We start from the raw sequence: 13,591 nt of genomic DNA, 5'->3' as shown, positions 1-13,591 counted from the left end.
CCTGGCTATTGTAAATAGTGCTGCAATGAATATTGTGGTACATGTCTCTTTTTGAATTATGGTTTTTCTCACGGTATATGCCCAGTAGTGAGATTGCTGGGTCATATGGTATTTCTATTTTTAGTTTTTTAAGGAACATCCGTATTGTTCTCCATAGTGGTGGAATCAATTTACATACCCACCAACAGTGCAGGAAGGTTCCCTTTTCACCACACCCTTTCCAGCATTTATTGTTTTTAGATTTTTTGATAATGGTCATTCTGACTGTCATGAGGCGATACTTCACTATGGTTTTGATTTGCATTTCTCTAATAATTAGTGATGTTGAGCATCTTTTCATGTGCCTCTTGCCCATCTGTATGTCTTCCTTGGTGAAATGTCTATTTAGATCTTCTGTCCAATTTTTAATTGTATTGTTTGTTCTTTTGATATTGAGCTGCATGAACTGTTTGTATATTTTGGAGATTAATCCTTTGTCTGTTGTTTCGTTTGCAAATATTTTCTCCCATTCTGAGCGTTGTCTTTTCATCTTGTTTATGGTTTCTTTTGCTGTGCAAAAGCTCTTAAGTTTAATTAAGTCCCATTTGTTTATTTTTGTTTTTATTTCCATTACTCTAGGAGGTGGATCAAAGAAGATCTTGCTTTGATTTATTTCAAAGAGTGTTTTTCCTATGTTTTCCTCTAAGAGTTTTATAGTGTCTGGTCTTACATTTGGGTCTTTAATCCATTTTGAATTTATTTTTGTGTATGGTGTTAGGGAGTGTTCTAATTTCATTCTTTTACATGTAGCTGTCCAGTTTTCCCAGCACCACTTACTGAAGAGGCTGTCTTTTCTCCATTGTATATTCTTGCCTCCTTTGTCATAAATTAGGTGACCATATGTGCATGGGTTTATCTCTGGGCATTCATTCTATCCTGTACCATTGATCTATATTTCTGTTTTTGTGCCAGTACCATACTGTCTTGATTACTGTAGCTTTGTGATATAGTTTGAAGTTGGGGAGGCTGATTCCTCCAGCTCCCGTTTTTCTTTCTTGAGATTGCTTTAGCTATTCGGGGGCTTTTGTTTTTCCATACGAATTGTAAAACTTTTTGTTCTAATTCTGTGAAGAATGCCATTGGTAGTTTGATAGGGATTGCATTGAATCTGTAGATTGTTTTGGGTAGTATAGTCATTTTCACAATAATGATTCTTCCAATCCAAGAACATGTTATATTTCTCCATCTATTTATGTCATTTTTATTTCTTTCATCAGTGTTTTATAGTTTTCTGAGCACAAGTCTTTTGCCTCCTTAAGCAGGTTTATTCCTAGGTATTTTATTCTTTTTGTTGTGATGGATTGTTTCCTTAATTTCTCTTTCTGATTTTTCATTATTGGTGTATAGGAATGCCAGAGATTTCTGTGCATTAATTTTGTATCCTGCTACTTTACCAAATTCATTGATTAGTTCTAGTAGTTTTCTGGTGGCATCTTTAGGATTTTCTATGTAGTATCTGTCATCTGCAAACAGTGACCATTTTACTCCTTTTCCAATTTGTATTCCTTTTATCTCTTTTTCTTCTCTGACTGCCATGGCTAGGACTTGCAAAACTATGTTGAATAAGAGTGGTGAGAGTGGACATCCTTGTCTTCTTCCTGATCTTACTGGAAATGCTTTCAGTTTTTCACTGTTGAGTATGATGCTTGTTGTGGGTTTGTCATATATGGCCTTTATTATGTTGAGGTAGTTTCCCTCTATGCCCATTTTCTGGAGAATTTTTATCATAAATGGGTGATGAATTTTTTTTGCAGTACACGGGCCTCTCACTGTTGTGGCCTCTCCTGTTGCGGAGCACAGGCTCTGCATGCGCAGGCTCAGTGGCCATGGCTCACGGGTCCAGCCGCTCCGCGGCATGTGGGATATTTCCGGACTGGTGCACAAACCTGTGTCCCCTGCATCGGCAGGCGGACTCTCAACCACTGCGCCACCAGGGAAGCCCGGGTGTTGAATTTTGTCAAAAGTTTTTTTGCATCTATTGAGATGATCATATGGTTTTTATTCCTTAATTTATTAATGTGGTGTATCACATCGATTGATTTGCGTATATTGAAGAATCCTTTAATCCCTGGGATAAATTCCACTTGATCATAGTGTTTGATCCTTTTAATGTGTTGTTGGATTCTGTTTTCTAGTATTTCGTTGAGGATTTTTGTGTCTATGCTCATCAGTGATATTAGTCTATAATTTTATTTTTTTGTAATGTCTTTTTCTGGTTTTGGTATCAGGGTGAAGGTGGCTTTGTAGAATGAATTTGGGAGTGTTTCTCCCTCTGCAATATTTTGGAAGAGTTTGAGAAGAATCGGTGTTAGCACTTCTCTAAATGTTTGATAGAATTCGCCTGTGAAGCCATCTGGTCCTGGACCTTTGTTTGTTGGAAGATTTTTAATTACAGTTTCAATTTCGTTACTTGGGATAGGTCTGTTTATATTTTCTAATTCTTCCTGGTTCAGTCTAGGAAGGCTGTACCTTTCCAATAATTTATCCATTTCTTTGTGGTTGTTCAGTTTATTTGCATATACTTGTTTGTAGTAGTCTCTTATAATCCTTTGTATTTCTATGGTGTCAGTTGTGATTTCTCCTTTTTTATTTCTAATTTTATTGATTTGCATCCTCTCCCTTTTTTTCTTGATGAGTCTGGCTAATGGTTTATCAATTTTGTTTATCTTCTCAAAGAACCGGCTTTTAGTTTTATTTATCCTTGCTATTGTTTTCTTCATCTATTTCATTTATTTCTGCTCTGATCTTTATGATTTCTTTCCTTGTACTGACTTCAGGTTTTCTTTGTTCTTCTTTCTCTAGTTGTTTTAAGTGTAGGGTTAGATTGTTTATTGAGATTTTTCTTGTTTCTTGAGGTGAGATTGAATTGCTATAAACTTCCCTCTTAGAACTGCTTTTGCTGCGTCCCATAGGTTTTGGGTCATTGTGTTTTCATTGTCATTTGTTTCTATGTATTTTTTAATTTCTTCTTTGATTCTTCAGTGATCTCTTGGTTATTTAGTAGTGTAGTGTTCAGCCTCCATGTATTTGTGTTTTTTACGGTTTTTTTCCTGTAATTGATTTCCAATCTCATAGTGTTGTGGTCAGAAAAGATACTTGATACAATTTCAGTTTTCTTAAATTTTCTGAGGTTGATTTGTGACCCAAGATGTGCTCTATCTTTGAGAATGTTCTGTGTGCACTTGAGCAGAAAGTGTATTCTGCCACTTTCGGGTGAATTGTTCTATAAATATGAAATAAATCTATCTGGTCTATTGTGTCATTTAAAAGCTTGTGTTTCCTTACTTATTTTCTATTTGGATGATCTCTCCATTGGTGTAAGTGGGGTGTTAAATTCCCCTAATATTACTGTGTTACTGTCGATTTCTCCTTTCATGGTTGTTAGCATTTGCCTTATGTATTGAGGTGCTCCTATGTTTGGTGCATAAACCTTTATAATTGTTACATCTTTTTCTTGGATTGATCCCTTGATCATTATGTAGTGTCCCTCCTTACCTCTTGTATCAGTCTTTATTTTAAAGTTTATTTTATCTGATATGAGTATTGCTACTCCAGCTTTCTTTTGATTTCCATTTGCATGGAATATGTTTTTCCATCTCCTCACTTTCAGTCTGTATGTGCCCCTAGGTCTGAAATGGTCTCTTGTAGACAGCATATACATGGGTATTGTTTTTGTATCCATCCATTCAATCAGTCTGTGACTTTTGGTTAGGGCATTTAATCCATTTACATTCAAGGCTATTATCAATATGTAAGTTCCTATTACCATTTTCTTAATTGTTTTGGGTTTGTTTTGTTGGGTCTTTTTCTTCTCCTGTGTTTCCCACCTAGAGAAGTTTCTTTAGCATTTGTTGTAAAGCTGGTCTGGTGGTGTTGAATTCTCTTAGCTTTTGTTTGTCTGAAAAACTTTTGATTTCTCCATCGAATCTGAATGAGATCCTTGCTGGGTAGAAAAATCTTGGTTGTAGGTTTTTCTCTTTCATCACTTTAAGTATATCCTGCCACTCCCTTCTGTCCTGCAGAGTTTCTGATGAAAAATCAGCTGATAACCTTATGGGGATTCCTTTGTATGTTATTTTTTGTTTTTCCCTTGTTGCTTTTAATATTTTTTCTTTGAATTTAATTTTTGTTAGTTTGATTAATATGTGTCTTGGGGTGTTTTTCCTAGAACTTATCCTGTATGGGACTCTCTCTGTGTTTACTGGATTTGGGTGACTATTTCCTTTCCCATGTTATGGAAGTTTTTGACTATAATCTCTTCAAATATTTTCTCAGACCCTTTCTTTTTCCCTTCTTCTTCTGGGACCCCTATAATTCGAATGTTGGTGCATTTAGTGTTGTCCCAGAGGTCTCTGAGATTATCTTTCATTCTTTTCATTCTTTTTTCTTTATTCTGCTCCTTGGCAGTTATTTCCACCATTTTGTCTTCCAGCTCACTTATTTGTTTTTCTGCCTCAGTTATCCTGTTATTGATTCCTTCTAGTGTATTTTTCATTTCAGTTACTGTGTTGTTCATATCTGTTTGTTGTTTAGTTCTTCTAGATCTTTGTCAAACATTTCTTGCTTTTTCTCAATCTGTGCCTCTATCCTACTTCTGAGATTCTGGATCATCTTTGCTATCATTACTCTGAATTCTTTTTCAGGTAGATTGCCTATTTCTTCTTCATTTATTTGGTCTTGTAGGTTTTACCTTGCTCCTTCATCTGTGACATAATTTTTTGCCATCTCATTATTATTATATTTTTTCATGTGTGGGATTGTGTTCCAGTCTTATTGGTTGTTTGGCCTGAGTTTTCCAACACTGAAGTTTGTAGGCTGTTGGGTAAAGTGAGTCTTGATGCTGGGATGAGGACCTCCATGAGACCTCACTCTGATGAATATTCCCTGGGGTCTGAGGTTCTCTGTTAGTCCAGTGGTTCAGACTTGGAGCTCCCACTGCAGGAGCTTTGGCCAGACCCCCAGCTTGTGAACCAAGATCCTGCAAGCCATGTGGGGTGGCAAAAAAAAAAAAAAAAAGAACCATAACAAAGTAAAAAATAAAATTAGACTAGGAAGAATATAAAAATATAGGTGAAACAACAACTGGAAGGTACAACAGTACCACAGTAGTAAAAAAGAGGAGGGTAAAGAAAAGAAAAAAAAAGAGGGGAAAATATGTTGGCTGTGGAAGGCGGGACCTAAGCAAGGGTGAGGTTTGGGCAGTGGGAAGGGCCTATGCTTAGGACCCGCAGGGCTGGAAAAGGCTCTGGGGGCTGTGGTGGGTGGGTCTTAAGGTCAACTGAATAGAAGGGGCCCAGGCATGCCCCTCACCCCTGGTCTCAGAAGGCAGGGGACCTCACCTGGGAGACCAGCAGGCTTCTGGGCTCAAGTGGGTAGGACAAATGCCCTCCACTCCTCTCCTGCTCCTCCCAGAGAACCCCTCCCTCCAGCCTCTCCTGATCCCCTCTGACCTCAGGGGTGTCGATCCTAACTGGCCTCCACTTCCCCTCCCCCTTCAGTCCCCCCATATCCTACCGGTTCACTTGGAGGTTCCTCCCATCTCCTTGAGCATCAGAGTCCCCCGCTAGTGGCCAGCAGGCACCCTAGTTGTGGGGAGACGCTAACTCAGCATCTTCCCATGCCACCATCTTGACTCTGCCCCTACCATCTTTTAAATTTACATATATGAATGGGGCTGAAACAAGTTCCATGTGTAACTTGTAATCTACCATAGTAAATAGATTTGCATTTTGGTATAGACAGAAGAATCTGGAATCAGAGTTCAAAGATATGGATTCTTATCTCTGCCACTAAATAGCTATGTGATGTTAGGCTTGCTAGATTCATTGTCCAGCTGTAAAAAGAGGAAGTTTGCATAGATGCTTTCCAAGTTTCCTTCCAGTTCTAAAATTCTAAGATTCTACTCTTTTCCAGACTGGCCTACTTGACTTTTAAGGGCTGCCATTTTGTGTTTTCACTTAGAAATCTGAGGATATCAGAATTAGGACTCAATTCATAAGCAGAGTGAACAACTTTGGCAAGGGTGGTTAAGTGATTGTCTTTTTGCCTACAGTAATCCAAAATGGCCATCGATTTGGCCAGTCTGTCACTAATATAGTGGTAGGTGATTTTGCAATATTTCTTGATGTTTTACCTACAATAGTCTATTTTGGTATGACAATTCTGTCCCTCATGAGACATTTAGCAATCTCTGGAGACATTTTTGTTGTCACAACTGGGAAGGGAGTACTACTAGCATCTTGAGGGTCAGAGGTCAGGGAATCTGCTAAATACCTCACCATGCACAGGAGTACCCCTCCCCCTCCAACAAATAACTATCCTCCCAAAATGTCAGTAGGGTTGAGCTTGAGAAGTAATTTCTCTTATTTCATGTTTCCCAAATCCATCACAAATTAGCCTTAAAAACATTGTACAATATAGCCATTTCACAGATGTCTTGTTCATAGTCGCTCTCATGTTCAGCCTCGTAAAGTTGAATAGCAGGGCACACGACCCCGTTTTTCTGATTTTGGGGAAGCAAGAGGGGAAAAATTTGAGAAATGGACCTGCAAGATGAATTTACAGATGTGTCTAAACTCACAAACTAAGTGCTTAAATTACATTTGCAAAAGGAGTTTGAAGTCAATAAAACAGCAGGCTTCTTTTTCTTTTCCCCAGTGCATTTTTCACTTTTGAGCAGGTTATTTTGGCACATAGAAACTAAGACTTGTAGGGGAAGCTAATAACTTTATTCAGGAAACACAATGTTAAATTAGTGGCACAGTTTTAAAAAATTAACTCTCTTAGACAAAGCTTATAAAAATTGATTAACAAGCTAGTAGTGGCTATTGAAAGAACATGCATGCTTTCACATCTTTTAGAAAACCACTCTAAATTATTATGAAAGCTTATACGTATTCTGAATTAACACACGGTTAAATACTTAAGTGTTCTTTTTTTCTCCTAATATTCCATTTTCGGTTTCTTCACATTTGATTCACAATTATATAATGTGGAAAATAGAAGGAACAGTGCTGCAGCAAACTTTGGCTGGTGATAAAGCAATCTACGTTACCTGCTCCATTTGTCTTTTTCTTTCTTCCCTTTTTGTTGTTATTATTTATTGGCATTTTGCCTGCAACAAGACATAGGTTTTAAATGTGGCCCTTATGATGTCTGTGAGTCAATCTAGAGAAGGCAGAGTATTTCAAGGGCAGCACAAAAGATAAGTATTGTTGAATTTTAATTTGAAGCATTTTAGCATACATGTGCAATGGAGGTTTATTTGCTGAATTTAAAAAATTAATTCCTTACAGCCCTGAGTGTATTTTGTTTTGTCTGCCCCTGGGTTTGTACATATTGGTGGGTTTTTTTTTTCTTTTTAATATTTCAACAGGTGAGGTTAGCAAGACAGCTGATGATGCTGTTTTACACCTAGAGGTCTTATGGAACCAGGGCTGCATTTGCATGCGGAACAAACAACTTTGGGGGATGGTTTAATAATTGCCTTTGGTAGAACTTGTGTCACTTTCATTAAAAAAAGTCCAGGCAAGGCTGCTTCCTTGATCTTCATTTCTTTTCAGTTGCCAGGCAAACACACAAGCAAAAATCCCTTCCTGAAAGCTGCTTAGTTATCTAACCTAGAATATCTTTGACTAGGATGGAAGTTACACATCTCAAATATCTCAACATTTAGATGCTAGAGCTTGGCAGACATTTGGATAATTTCTGGAATGTGTGACTTGTCTGCTTTTCTTGCTTTTGAAAGCATTTAAAATAGTCTAGAATTTTAACCTTTATATACTATCAGATTAAGATTTTCACTCTTAAAAATATTTTTTTGCGAATGAAAAATATCACATTGTCTAATCAACTCTGATGTAGGAAATGACTAGAGAATAATTAATATAAAAGATCATGATTTTATTTTTTGTGAAATTATAAGGGAATACTAAACCTCTGTCTAGTTTATAATTACAGATTATTGAAACCCATCTATCTTTTTCCCTCATTTAGTTTTATAACTACATCTGAACTTAGGCTTGTAAAAGTGACATTATATATAAACCCCACAGAAATTTACCTTGTATAGAAAGGAGGTAGCAAGTATTCACTTTTGCCTGTCAAGGAATGCCCATAAGAATTGTTGGTAGGCGTCTAAATGTAGAGGTAAATAATAAGCAGGTATTGACTTCTGTTGAGATCAATATCAAGATTTGTTGACCCAAAGAGGTTAAAATTGACTGAAGAGTGGGACAATAAATCTTGTTATTGACTAGAAAGCAGAAGCCAATATATGTATTATTATAAACATTTTTCTTTTAGTGTAGATGATAGGGGTGGAGTCATTTTTAAGACCTTAAGTTCATATAGCCACACATTCTTTATATCATGGTGGTAGCCATATAGGCTCCTTGACTTACTAAAAGTGTGTTTATTCACGTGACATCAATAATGATCCTAGATCATTGTTTGTCATGTCAACCATGCTTCTCCCTGTGCTTAGGTCTCTTACCCTGATTAATTTCACATTGAAATGTGGAATGCCCAAACTTATATAATGAAATTTTGTTTGAAAGGAAAAAAGCAGAAAAGGTACTTAGAATTTTTTTTCCCTAGAGTGTTATTCAGCTGTTTTACAGATCTCTGAATACTGCTCCAGTTGTGTTTGTGTGTGTGTGTGTGTGTGTGTGTGTACGTGCACATGTATTTTTGTGTACACATGCCTATGTTCTGTGTGCCGGCTCAACATGCTTTCATTTTTCGGTCAAACAAGAGACTTCCTTCCAGGTTTCCAACTGCTATGACTCTGCTCTTCACTTGAGATGTTATATTTACTATATAGTCTTTAAAACATGTCAAGATTAAGACACTTTTAAAATGTATATTTCAAATTGTTTTTTCCAAACTACAAAATGTATACAAGCTGGGTGTTACTAGGTCACTTCTGAGATTTTCTTTTCACCACCAACCACCCAATCATGCATAAGCCAAATAGAGATTTTATCTTACTATAGTTGAGAGAAGTGGAAATGGAAAATGATTTTCCATTGTTCCAAATAGCTCTCATGTTGATAAGAAATCAAGCTCTGTACATCCAAGCTGAACAGAGCTTGCTGGGTTACACTAAGTCTGTTTGTCCAGTAGCTTTGCCCAAACTGTGGTCTGTACACATGGATCAGGAATGCATGAAATCCTGAAGGAATAGTCAGCCAGGACATTGATGTTTCAGATTACTCACCCAAAATTCTTTCATGCGATATGAATTCACCTTCGTACCTTCATCCCCAGCGTCATTGCAATAAGGAAGGAAAAACACAGAAGTTTCTTTTCTTTCTAACCATCTCCCAAAAGATGGTACTTTACAAGGAATATTCAAATCCATAAATGCTCTGAAATCTGCAAGCTAGGGATGAAACATGAAAGATGTCTTCAATGCCTCACACTACGGGGCGTCTCCAATTCCTCAATACACCCCATTGTGCCTCACGGCTGGAGAACGTGCTGCACAACCCATTTCCTCCTTTAACTGTGAATTTCCTCGCTTCTATGGGTTTAGATTTTAATGGTTGAATTACATTTACATCTACTTGTGCATTTGCCATCAGCAGCCAAGTTCCTGCCTAAAGTCTTTACTAACTTTGAGAAAAAGTTTCTCATAAAAAGCCTCATTTGGTTTCTCTATATAAATTCATAAAACAGCTCTTAAATCCTAGGAAGCTTCAGAGATAACTCTCAGTACTGAACGGCAGGTCATCCTGCCTATCTATTGTTGTTATTGTTGTTGTTTTGGGGGAGTGGTTCTTTTCTTTTTTTTGAATAATAACTAAATTCTTTTTTTTAATTGAAATATAGTTGATGTCCAATATTATATAAATTGCAGGTGTACAATATACTAATTCACAACTTTTAAAGGTTATACTCCATCTATAGTTATTATAAAATATTGGCTATATTACCTGTGTTGTACAATATATCCTTGTAGCTTATTTTATACATAAGAGTTTGTACCTTTTAATCTCCTATGCCTATGTTGCCCCTCCCTGCTTCCCTCTCCCTACTGGTAGCCACTAGTTTGTTCTCTGTATCTATGAGTTTGCTTCTTTTTTGTTGTATTCACTAGCTTGTATTTTTTAGACTCCACATATAAGTGATATCATACAGGATTTGTCTTTCTCTATCTGACTTATTTCACTTAACATAATGCCCTCCAATTTCACCCATGTTGATGCAAATGGCATTATTTCATTCTTTTTTATGGCTGAGTAGTATTCCATTGTATACATATACCACATCTTCTTTATCCATTTATCTATTGATATACATGCACCCCAATGTTCATAGCTGCCTATTATTTATAATTTCCAAGATATGTCTATTGGTTTTAAGAGCTTTATAGTGAGCCATAGCTCAAGATAAATAGGTAATTAAGCTGCAATAATTCCAAAACCATGGAAATGTTGCAAAATTTTTGTTAGTCAGAGATGTTGATCAACTAAGTTTTAGAATTGTGGTCTTTAGTGAGAAGAAAATAGTTCTATTATGAGAATATACCCAAAGGGTACTGAAGAGCCATCTAATCATGTAATAGTATATTGGATAATATTTTAGAAATGCAGGTTCCTACACCAAAATGTCTGCATTTTCACCATAAACATAGGAAAGTACAACACAAGGCAAGGATGTAGTTAGGGCATGGTTCCAGGCTACCAACTCCACAAAAAATTTATGTTTTTAATCTAACCCACCCTGTTATACAAATTTTATCCATCTCCATATATGTATATGAATTTTCTACAAAAATTAAGAAATTTCAGCTTGAATCCTTACTACTTGTGATTATTGCTAAAATATACACTCTTACCCTTTGCCTAGTGCATACTCTGTATGTAAAGATGAAAAAAGGAAAAAATGTACGCCCTTTGTCTTCTAATAGTGATAGGCTTACAGGAGACACCCAAACTTTCTCATTCATTCTACTGTTTATCTCAGTGGTCCCCAAACTTTTTGGCACCAGGGACCAGTTTTGTGGAAGACAATTTTTCCACAGACCGGGGTGGGTGGTGTGGGGGGATGGTTCAGGTGGTAATGCGAGCAACAGGGAGCAATGAGGAGCGACAGATGAACCTCCCATTCTGCGGCCAGGAGGTTGGGGACCCCTGGTCTAGCTGGTCAAAGTCTGCCATGGATGTCTGCTGGTAGGCCTTCCATCACTGGAAGAATCACAGGAGGTGGACAGGATTATGCCCACAGATGTGAAAAAGGCATTACCTCAAAAAATTTTTTGACAAATCACAGAGCTGATTTCACTCCCTTCTGAAACCTTACCTAATCATCAGAAAAGGCATTTCTTAAGGCGTAAACCCAAGTGTGGTGTTATTTGGAGAGGAGACAGCAGAAAAAACATTTTGCAAGTTGAAAACAAATGAATAAATTGTAAAGGAGTTTGAAGATCTGGAAAAACAAAAAAACTGGATCATAAATTGGCAGCAAAGAAAGCTGAAGTCCAGCACAGTACATCCTATAGAATCCCCTAAAGGCTCAGCCCTTCTGAAAATAAGGAAGGAGGGAGCAGAGACCCTGAAAAGGAAGAGTGACTTAAAGTCTAATAGTCAGATCCCCTTCCCAACCCCATGCAGCTGAGCATCTTCTCCTCTCTCACTGCAGTGAGACTGAAGTTTTATTCCATGAAGACAGTAAAACAGAGGGTATCTGTACAGAGGGAGAGTCTTGAGGGTCTATCCTGAAAATAGAAAACATATGTGAATGTCTACATAGGATCCCTGAAATCCCTGACCCAGTTCCCCTTTGTGGCTCCCAAAACACAGGCAGCCAGACCTTCACTAGAGGGAGAAAACTGGGGCACCTTCCCTACAGGTTCTGACTGCCCCAAAAGAAAGACAAAGGAGAGTTTTTATGTTCCTCAACTGAATGGCTCTGGCAGATCCCTGCAGCAAATACCACAGTTAGCTGATCTCATACCATGAACTTCTAATCAGCCTGTTTTTAACAGCCATTCTTAAAGGTGAGTCATTGAGGATTATCAGACATGGAAAATTGTAGGGAAATGTGGAGTCCAAAACAAACAATAAAACTGGAAACTACTTAGAGGTAACATAGACATTGGAAAGATAGAAGAACTTGAAGAGAAAAAAATCCCAATAATTAACCATTAGCAATATAAGTAAACTATTACTATCATGGAACAAGAACAGAGAACTGTTTTTAAAAAGAGACATTCAAAAAAGAAAAATGAGCTCATGGAAAGTAAAATTATTTTAGATGAAATAAAAAACCCAATAGAAGAATTAAAAGATAAAGATGAGGGAATTTCCTGGAAGGTATCCAAAAGGAAAACAAGATAGAAAATAAAGAGATAAATATAAAAACTCAATCCAGGAGGCCCAATACTCAAATAAGTGGTACTGCAGGAACTGCTTGCATACATGATTTTGACAAAAAGAGGGGGGGGGATGGAAGGAAGGAAGGAAGGAAGGAAGGAAGGAAGGAAGGAAGGAAGGAAGGGAGAGAGAAAGAAAAAGAAAGAAAGAAAAAAGAAAGAAAAAGGAAAGAAAGAAAGAAAGAAAGAGAGAAAGAGAGAAAGAAAAAAAGAAAGAAAGGGAAAGAAAGGGAGAAAGAAAGGATATTTCTATAATTTTCCTTTATATACTACACCCTGTCCAGTTCCCATGACACTATAAGGACTAGCCTGGAGCTAAAGATTCATAGGCTCTTACTGAGAATTCTTCAAGGAAACAGACTTCATCCACTCAAATCCATGTGTGAACTCAAATCCATGTGTGAACCATGAGTTTTATGACTACCACAAAATAATACCTTGACTTATAAAATGCTTTAATTTAAAAATTTTTTTAAATTCATTTTTAGATTTATCTTTATTGTATTTCTTTCTTTTTTTTTTAATTGGGGTATAGTTGTATGGATTTATTTCTTTAAAAAAAACAGCTTTGTTGAGGTATAACATACATATAATCAACTGCTTCTGCATATAGTTATTTTAATATATACACTTTAGTGTATTTAAAGTGTACAATTTGATCAGTTTTGACATGTATATGGACCAATGAAACCATTGCAATAAGATAGTGAGCATACCCAATCACTCCCAAGGTTTCCTTTTGCCCTTTGTAATCCCCTGCCTACCCCTTCCTCATTCCTCTCCCCCAGACTTACTTTCTGTCACTATAGATTAGTTTGCGTTTATCTTCTAGAGTTTTATATTAAATAGATTTACATAGTGTTCCTTTTTGTGAGGCTTCTTTCATTTAGCATAACTGAGATTCATCTGTGTTGTGTGTATCAATACCTCATTCTTTTTAATGCTGAGTTGCATTTCATTGTATGTATATACCATAATCTGTTTATCCATTCCCCTGTTGAGTGGCATTTAGGTTGTTACCAGTTAGAGGCTACTACAAATAAGGCTGCTATGAACATCTCATATAAGTTTGTACTAACATGCTTTCATTTCTGTTGGGTAATATCTACAAATGGAATGACTAGATTGTATGGTAGGAGTATAGTTAGCTTTCTAACAAACACCATATTATTT

This window comes from Leucopleurus acutus, assembly GCF_964270905.1.
Source record: "Leucopleurus acutus genome assembly, chromosome: 2".
Classification (NCBI taxonomy): Eukaryota; Metazoa; Chordata; class Mammalia; order Artiodactyla; family Delphinidae; genus Leucopleurus; species Leucopleurus acutus.
This window is presented reverse-complemented; position numbering follows the sequence as displayed.